Source organism: Zalophus californianus, chromosome X, assembly GCF_009762305.2.
Source record: "Zalophus californianus isolate mZalCal1 chromosome X, mZalCal1.pri.v2, whole genome shotgun sequence".
Taxonomy (NCBI): domain Eukaryota; kingdom Metazoa; phylum Chordata; class Mammalia; order Carnivora; family Otariidae; genus Zalophus; species Zalophus californianus.
In genome coordinates, this window is record NC_045612.1 from 103048565 (window position 1) to 103071402 (window position 22838).

Here is a 22838-nt window from a genome sequence, read left to right on the forward strand (position 1 = left end):
CACAGAAGACACGGACAACCAAGAGAGGACTTTTAGCAACATCAGAAAGTAAAAGAGACCAGGGGTTGAGGAGAAGCCCGATAGAGGAAAGAGCATCATATGTGTCCTAGGATGTGTTAACAAATCTTCCCAGTGGGAGCCTAAGAAGAACCTCCAAAAGTAACCAGCAGAGAAAGCCAATTTTAGGCATCTGCTGTGTCCAGAGAGGACAAAATCATCTTAAGACTGTAACCTGTGAAGCAGGAAATTATCTACCTCCATTCCCACCCTCTTCATCCTTGGAGGAGAAGAAATTGTGGTCAGAAAAATGGGGAAGGAGAAATGGAAGTGTAAGGAACAGAAAGAGGATTATACTCGCTTCTTTGACTTTAAGCCCCTTACTTGTGGCAGAACCCAACTGGGAGAGAGGACAAGAAGTAACTACAAATCGGGGCGCCTGGGTGGCTCAGTCGTTAAGCATCTGCCTTCGGCTCAGGTCATGATCCCAGGGTCCTGGGATTGAGTCCCACATCAGGCTCCCTGCTCAGCGGGAAGCCTGCTTCTCCCTCTCCCTCTCCCACTCCCCCTGCTTGTGTTCCCTCTCTCGCTGTGTCTCTCTCTCTCTCTGTCAAATAAATAAATAAAATCTTAAAAAAAAAGAAATAACTATAAATCAAGTTCTGAGTTTTGATTATTTTATCAGGCTGCTGGTTCCCCACCACCACCTCCCAACAAGCCACCCTTTTCTCTAAAGTCATGGAATTTTTAGCTAGGTATGAGACTGCTGAGAATAAGAATACATTTCTCAGTCTCCGTTGCAGGTAAATACATTAATGTGAATAAGTTCTGGTGAACAGGTTATGAACATAAAGGATGTTAACAACTTCTGGGTTGTACCCTTAAAGGAAATGGGTACATTTTCCCCTTCCTGATGACTGGAATGTGCTGTGGTACTGAGCCATTCCAGACCAAATAGGCCAGGACAGTACTCTAGGGATGGCAGAGCAAGAAGACAGAAGATAAACTCGAGCTCACTCTGTGGAGCAGAGCTGCTGTTATTAGTACACTTTTGCCATCAAATAAGGGAAAGTCTCAGGGGCGTACTACAATGCACATTTATTTCTTACTCATGGCTTTGGGAGTGGCCTGGGGCAGCTCTGTTTGGTATGAAACCCTGAACTCAAAACAGGTTTTTTGTTTGTTTGTTTGTTTGTTTTTTACCAGTGTTTTAACACGACAGTGCCCGTTATGTGGGGTGGGTGACAGAAGTGGAAGGCCCCCTTTCTGACCACATCCAGCTTCTAAAATGAGTGGCTCTCCACAGGGGAGCCGCTCTGCTGGTGGATGTGGGTCAAGTTCAGCTCCACTGTAGTGTCTCTTTCTCATTCCCAGGTCAGAGGGAGACTGTAGCTCTCAGGACAGTGCACGTTTCTTCCCATAGCAGCAGCTGGATCCAGTTTGCAGACACAGCATCTTGAACCCTGATCCATCAGAGACACCAGCACCAGTAGGGGCTGTTCCCTCCTCAGAGGTCTGAGTTTCAGCTCCACACAGCTCCTCTTCTAGATCTCTAAATTTTAATAATCCCAACCTCTTCCCTTGGTCCCCCTAGCTCCGCCCATAGTAGCTGCTACGCCACCAGAGCACAGTCGCTATCTCTGCCACATACTGAGTTCTCTTTTTGCATTTTCAGTTATCTAATTATCATTTCTTTGTATTAAATTCTGTTACAATAATCGGGTGGTTTGTTTCCGGACATTCCCCTGACTGATTCAATGGACTAAATCCTATGCCTGAGACTACGTAGCCTCAAGAATTTTCTCTTTGACGTATTTCATGATAGCCTGCTCCCAGTACCTGCTACTCCTCTCTGCACTTATTTTCGTCATAGAATTTACTCTGCTCAACTGTCATCATTATTTTTTTCTCATTCATCGCCATCCCAGGCCAATAGCTGAGGACAGAGTACACGTCCCTTTCTTCAGTACTGGCACACAGGAAACTATGGACAACACGTTTGAATGAATGAATTCATTTCATTTTCCCAGTGAGGAAAATAAAACAGGAACGGTAGCAGTTAATAGTATGCGACTTGGAAGGCTCACGTAGCGCCAAAATGAAAGAGAAAGTTAGATGGTGACGTGAGAAACAGGAGGCAGCGAGCCCAGCTCCGAGCAGCCGGCGAGCTCTCAGTGAAAAACGCTAATTGACAACAGGATGAAAGGGCAGCTGAGACTTCGCAGAGTACTCGGTGACCGGGAGAGCAGGGAGAAGAAAAGGGTTGGAGGACTCCCGGGGACGCCAAATTAGCCGTTCGGGCTCTAGAAGGATAACCCAAGCCTTAGAGGACGCCCCTCTTTTCTAAACCAGTCCTGCCCAACCCTTTCCCGGGTTTCAGTTCTGGTTCCTCCGCCCACTCCTTCTCCGCCCCGCGCCTCTAGAAGGAAACAGGTAAAACACGGAGAACTGGGTCTTACTTCAGGAGCCGTTCTGGGCATGCGTCAATCCCCGCCCCCGCGCAGGCGCAATAACTTCCGCTGTAATTGGTACCGCCCATTTTCGCTTAGCGGGAGCGTTTGCTCTCAGGCCAGCTCAGGCTGCCCTAATTGACCACTTTTCCTGTCGGCCCCCGCCTTCTAGTTGCTGTGGGGGTGTGTGTGTTGGGGAGGGCGGGAGAGGGGAAGTCTCGCGACGTCGCCTTCGGCAGTCTCCGGCGGCGCCATCTTTGTGCCTGGCGAGCGACGGCGCCCGACAGGAGTCCGGAAAGCCCACGGTTCGCTTGCCAAGCTCTAGCCGAGACCGGATCCAGGAAATACGAGGCGGGCCTCGGTGGGAGGGACGCACTGAGGGAGGAGGGAGGAAAGGAAAGGGGGCGGCGGCGGCGGCAGCGGCGGTAGCGGCGGCGGCAGCGGCGGCGGCGGCAGCAGCAGCCGCGGCGGTAGCGGCGGCGGCTCCTCTCACCGGATCCGGTCCCCGCGCGGCGCGCACCCGAGGGGGGTCGGGCGGGGAAGCGGCGCCGTCCCGGACCCCCCCGCGGGAGCAAGCGGCGGGCGAGAAGGCAAGGCAGCGGCAGCGGCAGACAGGGAGCAGCGGCTGCCGGGTGAGTGGCCCCGAGGAGGGCCCGGCACCTGCCTGATCCTGGGCGTCGGGGGTGGCCCCGGGGTAGTCCCGGTGACCCAGCGCCCGGGCGGTGGGCGTGCGCGCTACTGCGGGGGTCCTGGGGACTCGGCTCGGCCTGGGGTTGCGGCGGACACTAGGAACTGCGGGGCTGCCGGAGGTCTGCGCAGGGCCTGGCGCGCCCGCCCCAGACGCCCCGGGAGGCCGAGGAGAGAGGGAGTGGCCGGGGGCCTCGGTTGGCCCTCGCCCCTCGAATGGTGGGGATGATGTTCTTCCTCGCCGCACCCTAAACATTGCGGAGAGTGAACCTCGGTGGACGGGCTTCAAGCCCCCAGCAAGGCGTTTGGGGCTGAGGACTAATCAGCATCAAGGTTGGGTCTGTTCAGGGTGTTGAGAGATGTGGGGGAAGGTTAGTAGTAATAGTAATTGTTCTATACGGGGTTTGTAAATTGGTGGCAGGTGTGGAGTAAGGCGAAAACGTTGTCTCCGTTCTTTTAACAAAGATCACACAAGCAGTCCTCAGGTCCAGTGACAGATTAGAGTTATTCCCAGTTGGAGTTGTGTAGTTTAGTCCTGTGTGCCAGCTCATTAAAGTGCATAAAAACAGGATTTGGGGGGATGGGAGGGGAGGACAAGGTGGGTTATAAAGTAGGCTGCATATAAAGTCGAAAGTTCATAGGGTTGATAAAAAGCATTTTTGTCCTTAGTGAAACGTAATTTATTTAAATTGCTTAAGGACATTTGTCACCTTTGGTCCAGACAGAGCTTGTCAATTCCATGTGTTCTTCACTGACGTTTGTCAATCCGACAGTAATTTCGGCATCTGATGTATATATTTCTGGTTTGTAAAAGAACAAGAATGAATGGGAAAGAACAATTTCACAAACGTAGCTTCTTTTGCTCTCTTTTTCATTTTGGAAGAATGAAGGGATTTATTTTTTTCCTTGCCTTGTAAATGTTTTCCAGTCGTATATCAAAACATTTGTAAGAAGGAAGAAATATTTCGATCAAGAAAAGGTTTTTGAGATAAGAGTTTAGTTTTTCACGGTGTTTTAAAGGGCATAATCACTCATGGTAAATTTTGTGATGGTGTCAAGAGTGCAAGCAAATACACATACATATTTAGCATTATGTTATATGTCATATGAAGTCATATGAAGTTTTTCAACTTTAGCCTCCCCTCCGCGCCCCCCCCCCCCCCGTTTGCCTGTGACTGGTTTAATCAAAGGAAAGATTTTAGTGAAGATAAATACTAAATATATGACTTTCATCTTTACATTGGACAGGACTTGTGTTCTGTCACTCTGAATTTTCTTCCACGTATGGATTCGACAGTTATACAGATTTTTCATTAGCAAATTCTATACAGTTTGTGTTGGAGCAAAGGGAGCTAACCTTGAGTATGTTCAGGCACTGGTTTTGGTGGGTTATGTACCTTTGCATTTAATCCTCATAGCTACCCTGTGCAGGTAGTTTTATTCCTGCTGTACAGATAACCACACTAACCTCCAGTATTCTTAAGTAATTTTCCTGAGGAAGTTATATAGCTGGTAAATTGCAGAGCTAGAACTCAAACTCATGTGTGTCTGATTTTAGAATATGTGCTTTTTCTACCATACTCTGCATAAGTGTGTGTGCTGATAAAAATTTCATGAAAATGGAAATTTTTGTTACAAAGAAACCTTTCAGTTCTTTTGGTAATCTTGAAAGATTTCAGTGTTCTTGGTTGAAGATAATCTTAAGGTTTTTTGTTTTTTTTTTCTTTCTTTCTCATGTGTTCATTTCTAGCCAGAGGTAACATTTTAACAGAAGTCTGCTGATGAGTAAGGATTTCTAGTAGCCTGTAGTGACCCATGTGAAATTCAGATGTTTTCAGTAACTTTGCCTCCAGTTTCAGCATGCCCAGGGTAATTCAAAGATCAAATATTTTGTTTATTTTGGTGCTGAATAGTTTTTCAAATTATATTACTAAAATAAAATGCCACCTATTTCTAGGGGTCTTAATTTGCTTTATCGTAGCTAGAAGGTATACACACCCATACCCACCCACCTACTTTCTCCAACAAGTGGAGTACTTGATAACAGACACTGTTTTTCTTCTTTTTAATTTAGTACAGAGGTTTTGGATCCACTTTGTAGTTTGCAGAAAATACGGCAGCTATTCTGGGATCCAGCATAATCTTCTGTGGGGCTAGGAAGTGAAAGATCTTCCAGGTTCCCAGGCAGTGTCCGATATGTCAGTGAAACAGCAGGAACATCTTGCCAATGCATGGCTGATAGTCACTTTTGTCCCCTAATGGTCTCTGCTCTTGCATCTTTGATGTGCTGCTGAGCTTGCCTCCTGGCCATTATCTCTGCTCAGGAGAGAGTTCAGCTGGAAGAGTAGCAGCTTAAATACTAGGGGAAAAAAACGGATGCTAAGTGTCTGACACTCATCCTCCAGCTGGTCATTTGGTTAGGTTTACCTGTTGAATTAATTATCCCTGGCTGGGAGTTTTGAAAACGTTATTATGGACTTTGGGATTTACTGCGCCATCTTTTAAGATGTAAATTGTTTGGGGTCCCTCAGTTAAGTAGCCCTGTCTTTTGGAAATGACATTACAGGCTGGAGGTAAAAGATGTCCTGTGCTCCTGAAGATGCATTTGTGTATGTGTATGAGTTTGGAGCTTTGCTTGAAATACTAACTTGGAGTCCTGACAGGCAGTGTTTGGTCTCAGTGAGCAAGTTCTTCATTATAGTTATACTCCCAAGAAAGAGTTAAATAGGGCGCCTGGGTGGCTCAGTTGGTTAAGCGACTGCCTTCGGCTCAGGTCATGATCCTGGAGTCCCTGGATCGAGTCCCACATCGGGCTCCCTGCTCAGCAGGGAGTCTGCTTCTCCCTCTGACCCTCCCCCCATCTCATGTGCTTTCTCTCTCATTCTCTCTGTCTCTCAAATAAATAAATAAAATCTTTAAAAAAAAAAAGAGTTAAATATCTTTCCTTATTTGTGAAGGTAATTACTCATGATACTTGGGCTGGCTATTGGGGTGAAAAAATTGACAAATGATAATGTAACTGAGTGCTCACTTTGTAAATAAAAAAGCCTTTCTGAAATGATTTATATTGCCACTGTATAAAGAAAAGGCACCAGGAATTTATCTCACATGTATTTAGATGTATGTTTTCATATCTTCCACATAATAAACCTCATTATATTACCATGGCTACAAATACTCGTTTGTTTAAAAGTGAAATGAACCTGAGGAAATACTGGAAACTGTCAAGATGAATTAATCCTAAATATTTAAGAAGAGTTAGTATTAGTTTAATTCTTTGGCAGTTCTATTATTTGTCTGGCCCTCCACATCCCACTTCCTGCTTCAAATTTCCTTAGGTTCCTTCCTCTCCTTCTACTAGTTGTTCCTGCTAGTACCTGGAGCCTTTACTTCCCTTAGTTCTAATTGACACCGAAGTCTTTGGCAGAGGGGATGCTGATGAGGAGGGGAACAAAACTCTTAAGTCCATTCCCGTTCTCCGAGTCCCTGTGCTCTAGGAGATCCCGAAGGATCCGGACAAGACCTCTTAACCCACTCCTTTCATTATTGAAAAGGAGAATGAGAGTAGCCAGAGTGAGAGAGGCAGTATCAAGATCCTTGCCACGGTTTCTTTTTCTTTTCCTCCCCTTTCCTAAGCATTCAGGAGGAAAGTTTGTAAAAGCTCGTCTGCTCCAGGAGCCGACCCTGCTCCCTTGTCCTCTTCTGCAGCCCACCTTAACCCCCACACTTTTCCCTTGCTCCTTTCAGCTGCCATCCCGCCCTTCATACTTCTCTCCCAAGTAGGTCTTGTCTTCCTTATCCCAGGATCGCCTCCCACTGCAGCTCTGCCTTTTTGTCCTTCTAACTCTGAAGCCTCATGCAGTGCCAACTGCCGTCTTTCCTGCCTTTTCTCCTGCTCTGCCTCGATCATGGAAGCCTAGGCCTGTGGTCCTAGGGGAGGAAACAGTTCTGCTCCAGGACTGAGTGGGGCAGGGGTACTTGGTTTTATTCTAAGTTGATTGCTAAATGAGTTGCCCATAGAAACGATGCCCATGCAGGTTTGGTATTTTATTATACTTCTGTAACCTTATGGCTGTTTTAGCTTTTGTGGATTCGTTTGGATTTCTGCCACATAGACCTTTGTTTGCTGGGAAGGCAAGTTCGGAGATTCAAATAGATGCTTTAAAAAAATCAGCGTGTGCTCCAGAAGTTGTTGGGGGTTGCATGCTTTTTGTTAATTACTCAGTGGGATGGTATGGAGCACACCTTTTAGCAGTCCAAAATTAGATATGTGGATCAGGTGGCTCTTCTGGGAGATTAAACTGATAGCCTTTTTAGATTGTCAGTGCAGAATTTCTGAATTTAGGCAGATGTTTTGAAATGTAGTTGTTCAGTCCATCCCAGGTTAATATTTGTCCTTAAAGCAGTTGTTACAGTATTGTGGAAAAAACAGAGTTTTGCTTTGTCATAAAAAGAATATCTTGTTCCCACTATTTCTTGTTGCTGTTTTGAAACTTTTCAAGGGTATTTGAACTCTAGCAGTTACTTTATCCTAGTTTACCTAATGGTAAACAGGGACAATGTGTTTGTTTTATGTTGAAGATTTTAAAATAAAGTTTTATTAGTCTGTTGTTGAAGCTGCATGCCTTTACCACTGTAGTGTTCAAACAAGTGAGGGATTTCAAGCAAAATACATTTTAAATTTGTTCTCTATAAAGGTGCTCAGTCTTTGCTTGGTGGAAAGATTCCTAATAAAAGGCAAGATGGGTCGGTCTCTCTGTTTTTTTTTTTTTGTCTCCAAACCACTCTTGTTTTAAAAGTGGAGTAAGCACCCTTTATTTCTTTTAAGAGTTTGCCAAATTATTTAATAACACACAGAGTGCAGTGGTTAAAAACATTTCTCAGGGTAAAATGCTTAAATGTTCAAATCTTATTTTTGACACTAGCTCTGTGATCTTGGGCAAGTTGCTTAATCACTGACCTGTTTCCTCATTTTTGAAATTGGGGTAGTGTAATACTTACCTCACAGGATTTTTTTTGAGGATTAAATGAGCCAGAGGATGTATAGTATATTTTTAGAACATAACTAGTGATGGTAAATACTCAAGAAGAGTTAGTTTTTTTTATTATGCTGTCATCAATATTGTTACTGCTGCTGTTACTACATTCTGAGATGACACCCCTTCTGTTCCGGGTGTGTGTGTGTGTGTGTGTGTGTGTGTGTGAGTGTGAGAGAGAGAGAGAGAGAGAGAGAGAGAGGGACTGTGAGTGAGAGTGTGAGAACTGTGAGTGAGAGAGAACATTTATTCGGTAGTAATTTTTCATGCAAAGCTTGTTGGGGGGGCCAGGGAGAGCAGCATATTAATTGTTGGATATATCCAAAATTGGCTGTAGTGCAGGAAATGCATACATTCGGTAACACCATTCGTATTAAGTATAAGAAACTGTGCCACTTTGATATATGAGCAAAACTGGATTATGTGAGTAACTACGGTGTCTTTTATTAAAATTTGTTTAATTATCTTGGCATCTATAAGGCCAAAATCTGTGTAGAGGGAGCCTCAGTTTTTATTTATTTTTTTTAAAGATTTTATTTATTTGACAGAGAGAGAGAGAGAGAGCACAAGCGGGGGAGCAGCAGAGGGAGAGGGAGAAGCAGACTCCCCGCTAAGCAGGGAGCCTGATGTGGGGCTCAATCCCAGGACCCTGGGATCATGACCTGAGCCTAAGGCAGCTGCTTAACCAACTGAGCCACCCAGGCGCCCTGAGCCTCAGTTTTTAAATGGTCCATTTATAAGACTTTCTTTTTGGAATTCACCACCATTTCCCATAGAAATAATGTCACACATGGCCTTTAGATTCCCAGACCACTCCCACATATCTGAATTTGAAGACTGATAGTGCTATATAAACTAACTTGTATGTATAACAGTGTCTCGACAAGAATATGCACTGAGTGCCTCAGGTAGCAAGATTATGAACACAATCTTGAAGGTGGGATGGGGGAGTCACATTCCTTCACGATCCTAGCAAAGACTCCCAAGTCTTGGGAAGAGGGCTCGTTTCTCTAAGTGGATGCTGAGGACAGGGTGAGTAGTGGGACCTGGTCTCTAGAAAGCAGAAGTTCTTTCCTGGTGTGGCTCCTCAGAAGGCTGTTTAGTATGGTGGTTGCCCTCAAATCTCTGTTCCATCACTTATAGAACTTATCTGTAAAACAGATATTAGTACTGTACTGTCTACCTTATAGGTTCTTGGGAGGGTTCAATGTGTTAATATATATATAAAGCACTTAAAACAGCAGCTAGCCCATAGGCAAGTGTATAAGTAACATTATACACGTATTTATTATTGTTAGTTTTAGGACCTATAGAATACCCCCCTCTGGGACACCTGGGTGGCTCATTTGGTTAAGCCCCGTTGGCAGCCCTGCAGTGGGCTCCCTGCTCAGTGGGAAGTCTGCTTGTCCCTCGCCCTCTGCTTCTCCCCACTGTTCATGCTCGCTCTCTCTCCCCCTCTCAAATAAATAAAATCTTAAAAAAAAGGAGTCCTGTGATAGTGGAAAGAATGGGGATGGCGTGGAGAGTAAAGCATTTTTTTTTTAAAGATTTTATTTATTTATTTGACAGAGAGAGACACAGTGAGAGAGAGAACACAAGCAGGGGGAGTGGGAGAGGGAGAAGCGGGCTTCCCGCAGAGCAGGGAGCCCGATGCGGGGCTCGATCCCAGGACCCTGGGATCATGACCTGAGCCGAAGGCAGATGCTTAACCAACTGAGCCACCCAGGCGCCCCGAGAGTAAAGCCTTTTTATATTAAAAATAAGTTTCACAGGATTAAATGGGTTGTTTTATGTACTGTACACTTTTGATGTAGTTAGCTTCAGAATGACAAGTCATTTTTCCTTTTAAAATATTAAAGTTGGGGCACCTGGGGGGCTCAGTCGGTTCAGTGTCTGCCTTCAGCTCAAGTCATGATCCCAGGGTCCTGGGATCAAGCTACATGTCGGGCTCCCTGCTCAGCTGTGAGCTGCTTCTCCCTCTCCCTCTGCCCCTCCTCCCTGCTCATGCTCTCTCTCTCTCAAATAAATAAGTAAAACCTTAAAAAAATAAAAATGTTAAAGTTACATAGAAAGCATACTTCCTTCATATTAGATGTAGAAGCTACCCGGAATGATTTGGAGAAATTACTTTTTTGTACTTACTGATTTAATAAGAAATTAGTTTTAAGTTAGTACTATAATTTTGTTGTCACTAATTGAGCCTTTTTTTTTTTAACTACGTACTGATTTCAGGTTGTGGTCATGATTGGTTTTTTGGGTCTTTTTCAGGGGTACCATATGCTATAGGTGCTATTGACATTCTGAATTACCACACATGCTTTAAGTTTGATGTCAGAGTCGTCATTCAGTGTAAACAGAAAGTTATCTGTTAGGTTGCACATCATGAACTTTACTTTTAGAAAGTCTTATCTTTTCTGCTCCATAAATAGCTTTTGGCTATTAGTCATGAATGGCAAAGAAATTAATTTTGAGTTGGTATCATTTAGATGAAAATGTTTCAGTTGAATATAGCATGTATTGAGAGACACTGCCAGTAGACAAATTCTCTTGCTGGGTAGGAATCCTCTAGAACTTAAAGAAAATTGGAAAAGTGATGAACTTAATTAAATACCTTTGTTTCTATTTATGGAGAGCTGCTTATGACCTTGGACAAATCAGCCAATTCAGAGGACCTTGGTTTCTTCATAAAATTAGATTTGACTAGACGTGTGAATCTATTAGTTTACTTCTTAGATTTGAAAAGACCCTCTTATTTAAGGAAAACATAAGATCAAGTGGCTTGTGTTAGAGCTTTATGAATCAATACTAGTCACTAAATCTAGGTATAAATCAGTTTACCTTTTTGGGTTTGAATAGTTTCAAACCAATTTTACTGTAAGTTTGAGAGTTCCTAGTTGGTTTGGCATCTCTGAATATTTTTTTTGGTAGTTAGCATGTTGTCTAATACCTACTTTTTAAATTTTTGTTAGTTATTTGATTTCTGTGATTTGACCTGAACCAAACTTTTTTTTTTAATGTTTTATTTATTTGTCACAGAGAGCACAAGCAGGGAGAGCTGCAGGCAGAGGCAGAAGCAGGCTCCCCGCTGAGCAGGGAGCCCAACACAGGGCTCAATCCCAGCACCCCGGGATCATGATCTGAGCCGAAGGCAGTCGCTTAACCGACTGAGCCACCGAGGCGCCCCCTCAATCAAACTTTTTTGCTCTCCTATCCCCTAACAAATTTTGAAAAATAAGTACTCCTTCATACTTAAAAAAAGAATTTATTAAAAGTGTATAAAATATGCAGAAAGCATACATCAGTAAACAGCTCAGTGAATTTTCACCAACTGAGCACACTTTTGTACCAGCACCTAGATCAAGAAAGTGAACATTACCAGTCACTTAGAAGCCCCTTTGTGTGCCCTTCTAATCATTTACTACCCTACCCATCCCCCCACCATTTCCCTGACTTTTTTTTTTAATAACTGGAAATTTGTACCTCTTCATCTCCTTCACCATTTTCCTGATATTTAACATCACATGGTTTTGTCTACTTTTGTACTTTATGTAAATGGAGTCCTCTTGTATTCTTGGGCGACATTATGAATGTGAGATTTATTTATATATTGTGTATAGTTGTAGACTGTTTCTTCTCATTAGGGTATATTCCTTTGTGTGGCTATATCACTATTATTCTTGATAGATACGTAGGTAGGTCTCAGTTTTTGGAGAATGTCTTTGTGACCTTGGAGTAGGCTAAGATTTCTTTTTTTTTTTTTAAGATTTTATTTATTTATTTGACAGAGAGAGAGACAGCGAGAGAGGGAACACAAGCAGGGGGAGTGGGAGAGGGAGAAGCAGGCTTCCCGCTGAGCAGGGAGCCTGATGCGGGGCTCGATCCCAGACCCTGGGATCATGACCTGAGCTGAAGGCAGATGCTTAATGACTGAGCCACCCAGGCGCCCCTAGGCTAAGATTTCTTAAACAAGACTTTTTCAATGATAAGTATTTCTTTAGGAATTGCCACTGGAGAAAGAAGAGAGAACTGGTTTATTTTAATATGGACATCTGAAACATTTTTTTCAATATTAATAAAGAGTAAAATCTTTTACTCTAAATCTCAGGGAAAGTGTCAGTATTTACAACTAAATTTTTTAGGTGACTGAGGTTTGTGTTTTTATAACTATTTTGGACTGAATTCCTTCAAGAATGTGTCATGTACTTCGTTGACTATTTTGACTTGCTGATTTGTAGAAGTTCTTTGTTATGTGCTAGAAATGAGCCCTTGCTGGTTGCATGAGAATATTTTTTCATTTTTGATGTGTCTTTTGATAAACCAAAATTCTTTAATGTCATCTGATTTAGAAATATTTTCCTTTGTATTTAAATTAGATACCAGGTTAAGTTTAAAATATCCTCCCCTATCTCAGGGTCTTGAAGATACTCTCTCTCATCTTCCAGAAGCTATATTATTTTGGCTTTTTTTTTTTTTAAGATTTTATTTATTTATTTAATTGACACAGAGAGAGAGACAGCAAGACAGGGGACACAAGCAGGGGGAGTGGGAGAGGGAGAAGCAGCCTTCCCACCGAGCAGGGAGCCCAATGCAGGGCTCGATCCCAGGACCCTGGGATCATGACCTGAGTCAAAGGCAGTCGCTTAACCAACTGAGCCACCCAGGCGCCCCTATTTTGGCTTTCATGTATAGGTTAGCATGTACCTGAAATTGATTTTTGTGTATTGTGTGAGAAAGGGGAAAATATCGTTGTTTTCTACTTGGCTAGTTAATTGTCCCAGCACGGTCTTTTTCCTGCTTTTGTCAGGAATCAAATATTCCTATGTTTGTGGTTCTGTTTCACAGCTGTCTGTTCTGTTCCATTGTTCACTGCACTGATACCACACTGTGTTCTTCACTAAAACTTTAATCATAAGTCTTGATGATCAGTAGAACAGGTTCTTCCACCTGCTTGTCTTTTCAGAGCATCTTGGGTATTCTTGGGCCTTTGCACATTTATAATGCGTTTTTATCATCATGTCACTTTCCACACATCACATCATGTCACTTTCCACACATCACATGTACACACAAAAAAAATCTGTTGGGATTTTGATTGGATTTCTGTGAAATGTATAGAGCAATTTAGAATTGACATCTTTATCATTTTATTTTCTAATTCATGATCATCTCTGTTTAGGTCCTCTTTAATTTCTCTCAGTAATGTTTATAATTTTCTTCAGGAGAGATGTTTGTAACATTTAAGATTTTTATTCCTAGATATTTGATATTTTTTGATATTGTAGTTTTTGAAGAGATCATTTTGTTGCTTATCAAAATACAATTGACTTTTATATCGACCTTGTATATAACAATTGTGCTAAATGTTTATTATCTTTAGTAGTTTATCTTCAGGCTTTTTGTTTCTTCCTTTTGAATTGCTATACTTTTGTTTCTTAGTGCTGACTAGTATTAAGATTATATTATTGAATAGAAGTGGAAATACAGGGCACCATTGTCGTCTTCCTTTTTGCAAACAGGAAACTTTCAATATTTTTTCATTAAATATGTATTTGCTTTAATTTTTTTCCCAGTTACCCTCTCAAATTAAGGAAGTTTTTATTCTGTTCTTAGTTTGCTAAGGGCTTATCTCATGAGTGATACTGGATTTTTATCAAATATTTATTGTTAAAAAGGAATTATGATTTTGCTCCTTAAATCAGATTATATCTATTGATTTCCTAATGCTAAATCAACTTTGCAATCCAGGAATAAATCCAGTTCCAGTTAGTATCACATTTTCCTTAGGAATTTTGGGTCTTTGTTCTTGAGTGAGATTGGTATCTAATTTTGTTTCCTTGCAGTACCCTTGTCAGGTTTTGGTGGCCTTGTAAAATGAGTTAAGGAATATACCTGCTCTTTCTATTCTCTAGAAGAGAGTGTGTTAAGATTGGTTTTATTTCTTCTTTAAAGGTATGATAGAACTGAGCCCTGAAGCCATTTAGGCCTAGAGTTTTCTTTGCAGGAAAGCTTTTAATTACAGATTCAAGTTTTAAAGTATTAGTAGTATATTTCAGGTTTCTTTCTTTTTTTTTCTCTTTTTATTTTTTAAAGATTTTATTATTTGACAGAGAGAGACACAGCGAGAGAGGGAACACAAGCAGGGGGAGTGGGAGAGGGAAAAGCAGGCTTTCTGCGGAGCAGGGAGCCTGATGCGGGGCTTGATCCCAGGACCCTGGGATCATGACCTGAGCCGAAGGCAGATGCTTAATGACTGAGCCACCCAGGCACCCCTCTTTTTTTTTTATTGAGGTACAAACATTGTAACATATAACATTGTATCAGGCCTACAACACAAGGATTCCATATTTGTATATATTGCAAAATGATCACCACTGTAGGTCTAGCTAACATCTGTCACCATATATAGTTATTACCCCAATTTTTTTTTCTCTGGATGAAGAATTTTAAGATTTACTGTCTTAACAACTTTCAAGTGTGCACTACTGTATTATTAACTATAGTCACCATGATGTACATTATATCCCAGGACTTACTTATTTTATAACTGGAAGTTGGTACCGTTTGACCTCTTTCATCCATTTTGCCCACCCTCACTTGCTGCCTGTGGCAGCCACTAATCTAATCTGTTCTCTGTATCTGTGAGCTTTTTTTTTTTCTACATATAAGTGAGATCATACAGTATTTGTCTTTTTTATTATAAATAGTGCTGCAATGAATATGGGAGTTAGTGTTTTTTGAGTTAGTGTTTTGGGTAAATACCCAGAAGTGGAATTGCTGGATCACATGGTAGTTCTATTTTTAACCTGTTGAGAGACCTCCATAGTGTTTTCCATGGAGGTGACTCCATTTGCATTCCTACCAACAGTGGACAAGGTTTCCCTTTTCTCCACATCCTCACCTGCACTTGTTATTTTTTTTTTTAAAGATTTTATTTATTTATTTGAGAGAGAGAATGAGAGGGAGAGAGCACGAGAGGGAAGAGGGTCAGAGGGAGAAGCAGACTCCCCGCTGAGCAGGGAGCCCGATGCGGGACTCAATCCCGGGACTCCAGGGTCATGACCTGAGCCGAAGGCAGTCGCTTAACCAACTGAGCCACCCAGGCGCCCTGCACTTGTTATTTTTTGTTTTTTGATATTAACCATTCTGACAGGTGTGAGATAATACTCATTGTTTTTTTTTCCACTTTTTTTTTTTTTAAAGTAAGCTCTGCACCCAGTGTGGGGCTCAAACTCATGACCCTGAGGTCAAGAGTTGAATGCTCTACCAACTGAGCTAACCTGGAGCCTCTCATTGTGCTTTTTTCTTTTTGTAAGATTTTATTTATTTATTTGATAGAGTGTGTGCACGAGGATGCATACAGGAGGAGAGGCAGAGGGAGAGGGAGAAGCAGGCTCCCCGCTGAGCAGGGAGCCTGACGTGGGGCTTGATCCCAGGACCCTGAGATCATGACCTGAGCCGGAGGCAGATGCCTAACTGCCTGAGCCACCCAGGTGCTCCCTCGTGCTTTTGATTTACATTTCCATGATCATTAATGATGTTGAGCATCTTTTCATGTAGCTATTGGCCTTCTTCATGCCTTGTTTAGAGAAATGACTATTCAGAACTTCTGCCCATTTATAAATTGGGTTGTTTGGGTTTTTTTGGCTATTGAGTTGTATGAGTTCTTTATATATTTTGGATATTAACTACTTAACAGAGATATGATTTGCAGATATTTTCTCCCATTCAGTAGGTTGCCTTTTCATTTTTGCTGGTAATTTCCTTCGCTGTGCAGAGCCTTTTAGTTTGATGTAGTCCCACTTGTTTGTTTTGCTTTTTTGTTGCCTTTGCTTTTGGAGTCAGATGGAGAAAAATCTTCACCAAGACTGATGTCAAGCTTATTATAGCCCGTGTTCTCTTCTAGGAGTTTTATGGTTTCACTTCTTTATATGTTCAAGTGTTTAATCCATTTTGAGTTAATTTTTGGGTATGGGGTAAGATCGTGATCCAGTTTCATCTTTTCCAAGTAGCTGTCCAATTTTCCTGACAGACTTTATTGAAGAAACTCTTCTTTTCTCACTGTATGTTTTTGGCTCCTTTGTCATAAATTGATTGTATATGCTTGAATGTATTTCTGGGCTGTCTATTCGGTTCTCTTGGTCTATGTGTTTGTTTCTATGCCAATACCATACTCTTTTGATGACTATAGCTTTGTAAGATAGCTTGAAAGCAGCGAGTATGATGCCTCCAGCCTTGTTCTTTTTTTCTCAAGATTGCTTTGGCCATTTTTGGGCACTTTTGGAGGTGAACCCTATGCATTTTAGTATTGTTTGTTCAAAATACTAAACTGCCATTGGTATTTTGATAGGGATTGCATTGACTCTGTGGATTGCTTTGGGTGGTTATGGACATTTTAACAGTATTCTTGCAATCCACGAGCCACAGAATAGCTATTTATTTGTGTCTTCAATTTCTTTCATCACTGCCCTACAATTTTCAGTGCAGACAAATCTTTCACCTCTTTGGTTAAATTTTTTCCTATTTTATTCTTTTTTCTCTTCTAATTTTTATTTATTTATTTATTTGACAGAGAGACATAGCGAAAGCAGGAACATAAGGAGGGGAAGTGGGAGAGGGAGAAGCAGGCTTCCTGCCGAGCAGGGAGCCAGATGCGGTGCTCGATCCCAAGACCCTGGGATCATGACCTGAGCTGAAGGCAGACGCTTAACGACTGAGCCACCCGGGTGCCCCACCTATTTTATTCTTTTTGATATAATTGTAAATGGGGTTGTTTTCTTATTTCTCTGATAGTTTGTTATTAGTTAATAGAAATGCAGCAGATTTCCGTGTTTTGATTTTGTTTTCTGCAACTACTGAATTCATTTATTAGCTCTTAACAGTTTTGTGGTGGAGTCTTTAGGGTTTTCTCTACATAATATCATGTCATCTGCAAATAGTAACAGTTTTATTTTTCCCTTACCAGTTTGAATGCTTCCTTCTTGCCTAATGGGTCTGCTAAGATTTCCAATACTATGTTGAATCAAAGTGGTGAGAGTGGGCATCCTTGTGTTGTTCCTGATCTTGGAGGAAAAGCTTTCAGCTTTTTACTGTTGGGAGTATGATGTTATATTAGAGCTTGTTATATATAGCCTTTATTATACTGAGGTATGTTCCCTCTGTATCCACTTTGTTCAGACGTTTTATCATAAAAAGATGTCGAATTTTTTTGCATCTATTGAGATGATCATATGATTTTTATCCTTTATTTTGTTAATGTGGTGTGTAACATTGATTTGCATGCTTGTATCCCCGGAATAAATCTCACTTGATTCTGGTATATGATCCTTTTAATGTATTGTTGAACTTGGTTTGTTAATATTTTGCTGAGCATTTTGCATCTATGTTCATCAATGATACTGGCCTATAATTTTCTTTGATTTTGGTGCCCTTGTCTAGTTTTGGTATCAGAGAACGCTGGCCTTGTAAAATGAGTTTGGAAGTGTTCCCTTCTCTTCCATTTTTTTGGAAGAGTTTGAGAATGATTGGTATTCTTTGAATGTTTGGTAGAATTCACTAGTGTCACTGTCTCTCCTGGTGTTTTGCTCATTGGGAGGTATTTGATTATTGACGGAATCTCCTTACTAGTATTTTTAAAAAAGATTTTATTTGTCAGAGAGAGAGAAAGCGTGTACGCACAAGCCGGGGAAGCTGCAGGCAGAGGGAGAAGCAGGCTCCCTGTTGAGCAGGGAGCCCGATGTGGGACTCAATCCCAGGACCCTGGGATCATGAAGATCAAGCAGAAGGCAGCCACTTAACTAACTGAGCCACCACCCAGTCATCCCACTAGTAATTGTTCTGTTCACTTATTCTATTCTGCCATAATTCAGTCTTGGAAGGTTGTATGTTTTCTTCCAGGTTTTTCACTTTGTTTGCATATAATTGTTTATTGTGGTTTCTTATGATCCTTTGTGTGGTATCTGTTGTATCCTCTTTGATTTCTCTTTTTATGTATTTGAGCCCTCTTTTTTTCTTGTTGAGTCTAGCTAAAGGTTTTCAATTTTGTTATTTTTTCAAAGAACTAGCTCTTAGTTTTACTGATCTTTTCTGTTGTCTTTTTAATCTTTATTTCACTTATTTCTGCTCTGTTCTTTATTTCCTTCATTCTAACTCTGGGCTCCCCCCGCCCCCGTTCTTTGAGGTGTAATGTTAAGTTGTTTGAGATCTTTCTTGTCTTTTGATATAGGTATTTGTTGCTTTGAACTTTTCTGTTAGAACTGCTTTTGCTGCATTGCATAAATCTTGGCATATTGTATTTACATTTTCATTTGACTCAAGGTATTTCTTTAAAGTTTTTATTTAAATTCCAGTTAATCTACAGTGTAATATTAGTTTCAGGTGTACAGTATAGTGATTGAGCACTTTGATACATCACTTGATGCTCATCATAAATGTACTTCTCAATCACCTTCACCTGTTTCACCCCTCCCCCGTAACCATCAGTTTGTTCCCTATAGTTAAGAGTCTGTTTCTTGGTTTGCCCCTCTCTCTCTCTCTCTCTCTCTCTTTTTTCCTTTGCTCATTTGTTTTGTTTCTTAAATTCCACATGAGTGAAATCATTATCGTATTTGTCTTTCTCTGACTTGTTTCGCTTAGCATAATATTCTCTAGCTTCATCTACGTCATTGCATATGGCAATATTTCATTCTTTTTAATGGCTGAGTAATATTTCGTTATATATTCCAGGAACCTCCATACCGTTTTCCACAGTGGCTGCACCAGTTTGCATTCCCACCAACAGTGCAAGACCATTGCCCTTTCTTTACAGCCTCACCAACACCTGTTGTTTCCTGTGTTGTTGAGCCTAGCCATTTTGACAGGTGTGAGGTGATAGCTCATTGTAGTTTTGATTTGCATTTCCCTGGTGGTAAGTGATGTTGAGCATCTTTTCATGCGTCTGTTGGCCACCTGGATGTCTTCTTTGGAGAACTTTATTCATGTCTTCTGCCCATATCTTAACAGGATTATTAATCTTTTGGGGGTTGAGTTTGATAAGTTCTTTATATATTTTGGATACTAACCCTTTATCAGAGGTCATTTGCAAGTATCTTCTCCCATTCCATAGGTCGCCTTTTTGTCTTGTTGATTGTTTCCTTTCTGTGCACAAGCTTTTTATTTTTATGTAGTCCCAGTAGTTTGTTTTTGCTTTTGTTTCCCTTGCCTCCGGCAACATACCTATAAAGAAGTTGCTATGGCCTATGTAAGAGAAGTTACTGCCTGTGTTCTCTTCTAGGATTTTTATGGTTTCAGGTCTTATATTTAGGTCTTTCATCCATTTTGAATTTATTTGTGTATGGTGTAAGAAAGTGGTCCAGTTTCCTTCTTTTGCATGTTGCTGTCCAATTTTCCCGACACCATTTGTTGAAAAGATGGTCCTTTTTCCATGGAATATTCTTTCTTGCTTTGTCAAAGTTTAATTGACCATATAATTGGGAGTTCATTTCTGGGTTTTCTTTGCTGTCCCATGGATCTATGTGTCTATTTTTGTGCCAGTACTATACTGTTTTGATTCTCTAGCTTTGTAATATAACTTGAAGTCCGGAATTACGGTGTCTTCAGCTTTGCTTTTCTTTTTGAAGATTGTTTTGGCTATTTGAGGTCCTTCATGGTTCTATACAAATTTTACGATTGTTCTAGTCTGTGTGAAAACCTGTTGGTATTTTTTTGGTAGGGATTGCATTAAATGTGTAGATTGCTGTCTCAATGTATTTTTTGATTTCTCTTTTTGATTTTTTTGTTAACCCGTTAGTTATTTAGTAGCATGTTGTTTAATCTCCATGAATTTGTGAATTTTCTATTTTTCTTGTAGTTGATTTTAGTTTCATACTATTGTAGTTAGGAAAAGATGCTAAATATGGCTTTATTTTTTCTTATAACCATTTGGTAAATTCTATATTTATAAAAATTTGTTTCATATGAAGTTTCAAGTGTATTGGCATTACAGTTTCACTTTTTTGTCATTTAATGTGTGCAGATTGCTTAGGTCCTTTTTATTCCTTTTTTAAATAGCTTTGAGTGTACAATTTAGTGGTTTTTAATACGTTCAGAGTTGTCCACCATCATCATAATCAGTTTTAGAACATTTTCATCACCCCAAAAAGAAATCCTGCTCCTATTAGCAGTCACTCCCCATTATCTCCCAACCCCTTCCCCTCTTCATCAGCCCTAAGTAATCACAAGTCTTTTTTTCCCCTTACAGATTTATTCTGAAATTTTCATGTAAATAGAGTCATATGATATTTGGTCTTTTGTGAATGGCTTCTTTCACTTAGCATAATGTTAAGGCTTACCTATATTTGAACAGTTATCAGTTTTATATTATATTTTTATTGCCAGAAAATACTACATTTTATGGATACATCACTTTATTTTTTTATTCATCAGTTGATGGACATTTGGGGTGATTTATTCTTTCTGGCTATCATGAATAATGCTGCCATAAACATTCATATACAGGTTTTCATGCAAATGTATATTTTCATTTCTCATGGGCCTTTTTCATTCATTACTGGGTATATGTATCTTTTTCCCCCCCTCCTTTTAAAAATAATTTCCATGGCACCTGGGTGGCTCAGTCATTTAAGCATCTGCCTTCAGCTCAGGTCATGATCTCAGGGTCCTGGGATCGAGCCCCATGCTCAGTGGGGAGTCTGCATCTCCCTCTGTCTCCCCCCCCCCCCCCCGCCCCAGCTGCTCATGCTTGTGTGGTCTCAAATAAATAAATAAAATCTTTAGAAAAAAAATTTCTGTGGTGGTTTAGCAATTGGAGTAATTTTTCCAAAAAACCATTTTGGGTGTTATTCTATCTTGTTAATATCTGCTTTTATGTTCATTATTTCCTTTTACTTTATTTAGAGTTTACTTTGCTTTTCTTATACAAAACATCTTAACAGGGGTAGTTAGGTATAAATTTGCAACCTTATTTCCTTCCTAACACATGGATTTAAAACTATCATTTCAAGGGAGACAAACCATGAGAGACTCTGGACTCCGGGAAACAAACTGAGGGTTACAGAAGGGAGGGGGATGGGGGGATGGGGTAACTGGGAGATGGGTATTAAGGAGGGCACGTGACACTGGGTGTTATGTGCAACTAATGAATTGTTGAACCTTACATGAAAAACTAATGATGTACTATATGCTAACTGAACATAATAAAACTTGAAAAACAAAACAAAAAATTATTTCACTTTCAAGTATTGCTTTACCTGAATCCCGGAATTTTTTGGGGGTAATATTTTCATTATTTCACATCATTTTCTAATTTCCATTGTTATGTCTTCTTTGATCTGTTGGTTATTTAAAATTGTATTTTTTAAGTTCTAGTAGTAAGAATTTTCTAAATATGCATATTTTGTAATTGGTTTCTGTCTTAATCACATTTTCCTTAGAACTTCCTTTGAGTGACTTTAAGATTTCTTCAGATTTACTTTATGGTCAACCTGTTGTCATTTTCCTGCAACGTAAGTGCTTGACAAGTATATATTCTCTAGCTCTTGGATTCAGTGTTCTTTGTGTGCCCATTGGTGAAGTTTGTTAATTGTTTTGTATTTGTATCATTACAGATTTTTTGTCTTATTAACTACTCAGATTTTTTTTTTTAAAGATCTTATTTATTTATATGACAAAGAGTGAGAGAGACCAAACAGAGGGAGAGGGATAGGGAGAAGCAGGCTTCCTGCTGAGCAGAGAGCCCGACTGGGGCTTCATCCCAGGACCCTGGGATCATGACCTGAGCTGAAGGCAGATGCTCAACCGACTGAGCCACCCAGGCGCCCCGAGAGAGATCTTTAAATCTGCCACTGTGATACTGACCTATGTCTGTTTCTCCTAGTAATTCTATCCATTTTACCTATGTATATAATTTGAGGCCATGTTACCAGTTGCATACAAATTTAGTTAATTATGTTCTGGTGAATTAGACACTTTGTTTTTGAAGTGACTTAAGTCTAGTGATGATTTCGCATGATATAATTTTCTATCCTTTTAGTCTTTTTTTTTTTAAGAGATTTTATTTATCCATTTTACAGAGAGAGAGAGTGCACACAAGCAGGGGGAGTGGGCAGAGGGAGAAGCAGCCTTCCTGCAGAGCAGGGAGCCTGACGCGGGGTTCGATCCCAGAACCCTGGGATCATGACCTGAGCTGAAGGCAGTTGCTTAACCAACTGAGCCACCCAGGTGCCCCTGTTTTTTTTTTAATCCGATTTTATAATCTTTAATTTTTTTGGAGAACATTTAATTGATTCACATTTAATATGATTACTCGTATTTTGGGATTACTTCCAGCATCACGTTTCTGTTTCACCTGTTAGATATTTTCTTTGTTTCTTCCTTTATTTTGATTATTTTTTATGTCAGTTTTTCCATTATTGGTTCACATACCACATATTCACTTTAATGCTTTTTGTGATTATCCCAGCGCTTACAGCATGTATGTTTCACTTATCAAAGTCTAGTGTTAAGTGATACTTTTACTTTTCTCTTGGTTGAAGCAGGAATATTAAAACTCCTTAGTTCCATTTAACTACCTCCTGACATACATGCTGTTGTCCTGTAACTTCATATTCTGTATATTTTTTTTAAAAGATTTTACTTATTTATTTGAAAGAAAGAGAGAATGAGAGAGAGCACA

General features: G+C 40.6%; 1 protein-coding gene across 8 annotated transcripts in view; it reads left to right on the forward strand.

Annotated features, from left to right (window-relative positions):
- The first annotated feature begins 2792 nt into the window (after positions 1-2792).
- TAB3 (TGF-beta activated kinase 1 (MAP3K7) binding protein 3) overlaps positions 2793-22838 on the forward strand; it is an 88332-nt gene continuing 68286 nt past the window's right edge. For 3 of the 8 annotated variants that reach the window (XR_004819819.1, XR_004819818.1, XM_035725576.1), the window contains exon 1: positions 2793-3079. The gene's annotated coding sequence lies outside the window, so the exon portion shown is untranslated. The remainder of the gene's footprint in view (positions 3080-22838) is intronic. The other 5 variants (XM_027608273.2, XM_027608275.2, XM_035725574.1 and 2 more) reach the window with 4 other exon arrangements.